This window comes from Rhinopithecus bieti, unplaced genomic scaffold (assembly GCF_001698545.2).
Source record: "Rhinopithecus bieti isolate Rb0 unplaced genomic scaffold, ASM169854v2 scaffold_20819, whole genome shotgun sequence".
In the NCBI taxonomy this organism is placed as follows: Eukaryota; Metazoa; Chordata; class Mammalia; order Primates; family Cercopithecidae; genus Rhinopithecus; species Rhinopithecus bieti.
Genome location: NW_016809904.1, coordinates 88,840 through 94,839, shown reverse-complemented (window position 1 = coordinate 94,839; position 6,000 = coordinate 88,840).

Below are 6,000 nucleotides of genomic sequence, written 5' to 3'. Positions count from 1 at the left end.
TTTGCTTTTTTTGAGACGGAGTCTTGCTCTGTCGCCCGGGCTGGAGTACAATGGCGTGATCTCAGCTCACTGCAAGCTCCGCCTCCCGGGTTCACGCCATTCTCCTGCCTCAGCCTCCCGAGTAGCTGGGACTGCAGGCGCCGCCACCTCGCCCGGCTAGTTTTTTGTATTTTTTAGTAGAGACGGGGTTTCACCCTGTTAGCCAGGATGGTCTGGATCTCCCGACCTCGTGATCCCTCCGTTTCGGCCTCCCAAAGTGCTGGGATTACAGGCTTGAGCCACCGCGCCCGGCCGTGATTATATTTTTAAATGCGATCATTATCTTTTAGGAGCACTAAAATATTTACTAATGAAATTATAGGATTTCTAGGATTTACTTCAAAATAAACAAGGATAATAAAATAAGATTACCATAAATAGTTACTGAAGCGGGTGAAATATACAAGGAGCTTATTTGACATTTCCGTTATAAAAAACACGAATGAATGAACAAAGCATTATAGAAATTCAAGTAAAAAACAGCTCGTGCTTAGTAATAAATCAAAGCATGCTGGACACTTTAAATGATAAACAAAGATAAGATCGTGCCCTCTAGAAAACAACTCTAATTCAGGACAGACGCACTTATACCCTTACCCACATCAGATGGAAGAGTCAGAAAGAGATGTGCTGAGTAGAAGGTAGAATGGTCGCTAGCAGAGGGTGGGAAGGTGGTATGTGTGGGGGAGAGAAAGAGAGGTTGATTAACGGGTACAGACAGACAGTTAGATGGAAGGAGTGTGAGGTCTGATGTTCGACAGTAGAGTGACTGTAGTTAAGAACAATGTATTGCATATTTCAAAATAGCTAGACGACAGGACTTGGAATGTTCCCAACACATAGAAAGCTGATGAACTCAAGGTGCTGAACATCCCAGATACCCTGACTTGATCATTATGCAATAACGAAATATCACACGTACCCCATAAATATGTACAAATATTACGTATCAATTTTTAAAATTTCACCCAAGAATGAGATGTGCTGATGCATGTGGAGGGCCTAGCTGCAGGCTGGGTGTAAACTTCAAGCCACTGAAGATCCCATTTCCAAGGTTTTTCTACTTTGAAATTCCAAACTTATTTTTCTAGTAGATTTATAAGGGACATGGGAACAACATAGACTTGTTAAAGTGATAAGAGAAAGTAAATATGCCCTCAATCTTACACCAAATCTTCTGACAAGTCTTGACTGATAATCGTTTCTTCACATTTGTGAAAAACATGAGCGAAAACGTGTTTGTGTCTCATTTTCAAGTGTGAACACTTGGCATTACCCACAGCTTCCAATGGAATAAAAAGGGGCTTGGTTGTTTTCCATCAGCTTTTTCCTGCGTGAGTGTGTGTGTGTGTGTGTGTGTGTGTTTACATATTGGCTCTAAGCATTTATTAGCCCGATATTTTTTAGTGAAACGCTCTGCTTCTGAATATCATTTGCCGTATTAGATTTTTGTAACGTGTGCTAAAGGTTAAAACTCCTTTTCCCCTTCATGAAGCCTGAGAGAAGTGTTTTCCAGGTTTTCTCGAGACAACCCAGAGGTTTTGTCTATGTCTGTCTAAAACGTCTCAGATTTTTCTTGCTAATTATGCACTTTCATAATCAAGCAGACAAATCAGAATATTATTTTGGTGAGGCTATCATCTAAACTAACAGTGTTTACGTACAGAAGCAGCACTGACAGGGCTCATACTCCTCAGTTAGCAAGTCGGCATCTTCCTCCTGCCAGCAACCCACCCCAGAATATCTGTGGCTTATTAATACTTATGAAAACAATAGTTTTCATATTTACTAATTAGGAGATGATCAGATGTATCTATTGATAGCAACAGGCTACTTAAAAGTGAAATAATCTATCAAACAGATTTTTTTTTTTTTTTTTTTTTTTCTGAGACGGAGTCTCGCTCTATCGCCCAGGCTGGAGTGCAGCGGCCGGATCTCAGCTCACTGCAAGCTCCGCCTCCCGGGTTGACGCCATTCTCCTGCCTCAGCCTCCTGAGTAGCTGGGACTACAGGCACCCGCCAACTCGCCCGGCTAGTTTTTTTTTTTGTATTTTTTAGTAGAGACGGGGTTTCGCCGTGTTAGCCAGGATGGTCTCGATCTCCTGACCTCGCGATCCACCCGTCTCGGCCTCCCAAAGTGCTGGGATTACAGGCTTGAGCCACCGCGCCCGGCCTTCAAACAGATTTTTTACCAACTCAAAGTTTCCAGTTAGATATTTTTCATTAAATTGATTGCTAGACTGCCGCCAAATCAAACTTAAACAGTATAAGAAGTTTGGTTGGTCTTTTAAAATCATGCAAAAATTCGAGGGGAGCTATTAAATATAGAATTCCAAATGTATAAAATCTTGTCCCAAAATGGTCAACAAAGTGAACCAGTCCACTAGTTAATTTATAGGGGGCCAGTCCACTACATTAGTTTGGATGTTCTTCTTCTGCATTTTTATGTTTTCACATACCTGCAGTCAGTGTGTACAATGTTGTATCCTTTTGATTTTCATTTAACGTTCTGCTTTAATATTCTGACATGTTGCTGCAAGGTCTTCATGGCCACCATGTTTAATTGCCAGAAAATATTTAATGTAGTGAACATTTCATAAATTACTTAACCATGTCCCAATTGTTGGTTATTTAAGGAATTTAAAACTAAAACCCACTCTTGTGACAAAGTTCTGATATATCCAGACGTGCTCAAGCCAAGTCGTCCAGCAATAGCTCTGCTAAACCCCATCAGAGCCCTTTTCTGAAGGGAACCAGGAAACAGCTCACAACAAGAAGCTTGAGGCCTCTACAAAATGACCTCAGGGTTAGGATTTCAATTGCACTCTGAGTCACATAGAAGAACCACTAGGTTACTTGGCTTAGAATGGAGGAAGTGTCGTTTTTGTTTCTGTTCTACCTGCAAGAAGTTCCTTCCCAGGCCCTGCATTGCCAATCTTTTTTTTTTTTTTTTTTTTGTATAGGTATATTTTAAGTTCTAGGGTACATGTGCACAATGTGCAGGCTTGTTACATGTGTATACATGTGCCATGTTGGTGTGCTGCACCCATTAACTCATCATTTACATTAGTTATCTCTCCTAATGCTCTCCCTTCCCCTTCCCCCGACCCCACGACAGGCCCTGGTGTGTGATGTTCCCCTTCCTGTGTCCAAGTGTTCTCATTGTTCAATTCCCACCTATGAGTGTGAACGTGCGCTGTTTGGTTTTCTGTCCTTGCAATAGTTTGCTCAGAATAATGGTTTCCAGCTTCATCCATGTCCCTACAAAGGACACGCACTCACCCTTCTTTATGGCTGCATTAGTATTCCAATGGTGTATATGTGCCACATTTTCTTAATCCGTCTGTCATGTGGATGGATATTATGGGTTGGTTCCAAGTCTTTGCTACTGTGAATAGTGCCACAATAAACACACGTGTGCATTGTGTCTTTATAGCAGCATGATTTATAATCCTTTGGGTGTATACCCAGTAATGGGATCACTGGTCAAATGGTACTTCTAGTTCTAGGTCCTTGAGGAATCATCACACTGTCTTCCACAATGGTTGAACTAGTTTACACTCCCACCAACAGTGTAAAAGTGTTCCTATTTCTCCACATCCTCTCCAGCACCTGTTGTTTCCTGACTTTTAATGATGGCCATTCTAACTGGTATGAGATGGTATCTCACTGTGGTTTTGATTTGCATTTCTCTGATGGCCAGTGATGATGAGCATTTTTTCACGTGTCTGTTGGCTGCATAAATGTCTTGAGACATGTCTGTTCATATCTTTTGCCCACTTTTTGATGGTGCTGTTTGATTTTTTTCTTGCAAATTTGTTTAAGTTCTTTGTAGATTCTGGATATTAGCCTTTGTCAGATGGGTAGATTGCAAAAATATTCTCCTATTCTGTAAGTTGCCCGTTCACTCTGATGGTAGTTTCTTTTTCTGTGCAGAAGCTCTTTCGTTTAACTCGATCCCATTTGTCTATTTTGGCTTTTGTCTGCATTGTCAATCTTCCCTCATCCCTCCAAGCCCATCACCTTCCAGTGGTCCCTGTTCAAAGTTTAGCCCCTGCTTCCCACCCTGCCTGCTTTGATTCCCCCAGCACCCTGAGTTTGTCAGAGTCTTAAATGCATGATTACACACAGTTTCACTTTGACTGATTGTATTTCTTCCCCACTTAGAATATAATATGAACACCTTGAGAGGAGGGCTTATTCTCTGTTTTGTTTGCTGCTGCATCCCCAGTGCCCGGCACAGAGATGATGCTAAGACCCTTGCTCTCATCACTGTTTTTTCTTGTTATTCAAGTCTCAGTGCAGTTCTTCATGGTCTAAAGTTGAAGCCCGCCCACTCCCTGCACCTCACACTCAGAATTCTCCTCACAGCCCTCTGAGGTTTTCTGGTGTATTTGTCTGCTCTGCCTCCCAAGAGAGCAGGGATTTTATTTCTCTATTAACTGCTATATCGCCAGGACTCAGAAAGTGCCTAGAACATAATATGAGCTCCAGAAATACTGTTGAAAAAATGAAAAAATTGAGCACACTGAGTGTCTGAATAAAATATCCTAACCGTACCCCTAAATAAACAACATAAATAAGCAAATTTCCACTTCTCGGAAAAGTTATATTTTAGTGTCCAATGCTCTCATTATGCAGATGGCATCTTCGATTCTTCATATTCGTTAGAGCCTCCAGAAAGGAGTATGCAAACCATATGGGCCTCTGACTGTCATGACCAAATCTCCCTATCCCTGTCCTTGTTCTCTGATCCTTCCTCTGGGCCCTCCGAAATGCCGGTCTCCATCAAGTTGCTGTAAGCAGTGTTCAGAAAAAGTTATCCTTGAGAAGTTTCAGGAGGAAACCACAGATTTCCTGGAAATGCTTCATGCTTCATGACATTTAAGGCTTTCAGAGCCTTGAACTTCAGGAGCAAGATGGCTGGTAGGTCTTCTGGAGGTCTTGCCTAACCTGAGAAGGTCCCAGAGAATTTGTGCACAGAACTTCCCAGGAAGCAGTAAGACAAGCTGGTGCAGTCCCATGGGATGAGAGGTAAGAGCTTACCAATGTCTCCAGTTTTTGTCAATGAATGTTCTTAGCATTTTCAGTGAGGAGAAAAAAATATCACACAGATCACAGACAGATCAGCAGTCTCGACCTTCTAGATCACTCGAGGGGTTCTCAACAATCAATTCTAAAACGCAAGTGAAAAATGTCAACATAAAGGCTAGACGCAGGGGCCCATTCCTGTAATTCCAACACTTTGGAAGCTCGAGGCGGACCTAGAACTTTGTAAATCTGAGATCTTGCTCCATGACTTTGTGGATACTTTCTACTAATATCACCTACACAAAATCTTCAACCAAGAATCTCAACTGCATTTATCGACTTGTGTCCTTAGATCATTATAACATCTAAATTCATTTGAAAAAAAATTTATTGAAGTAAAAGAAATAAGAACTTGATAGCACAAAACAAAGAAAACCCAGAAAGAGAGAGAAAAACAGAAAAACCAAACACTGAGTCTTAATCTGTTCAGCCACTAGTCAGCAACCTGGACAGAGCACTTTAAAGTATTCTCTGCCCACTGTTTTCCTTGTTTATAAAAGTTTATAGCTCCAAAAAAAATTCTGTGTTCTGATTTTTGTCTCTCCAAACCACAACCAGTACCCTGCTCCCTTCTCTCTTCCTCCTCTTTCTTCTTCTTTTTCTTCCTCTTCCTCCTCCTTCTTCTTCTTCTTTCTCCTTTTTCTTTCTCCTTCTCCTTCCTCTTCCTCCTCCTCCTCCTTCTTCTCTCTCTCTCTCTCTCTCCCACTTCCCTTTCCCTCTCCCCCACCCACCCACCTCCCAACCCCTACACACACCTAGGACACCTCCAGCATAGGTTACTACCAATTTTGCTCGGTTTGTCTCCTTCTGTCCTTTCCACTTTGATCTGGGGAATAGCTGAGATTTAGGACAGCAACAAGGTATACCTCC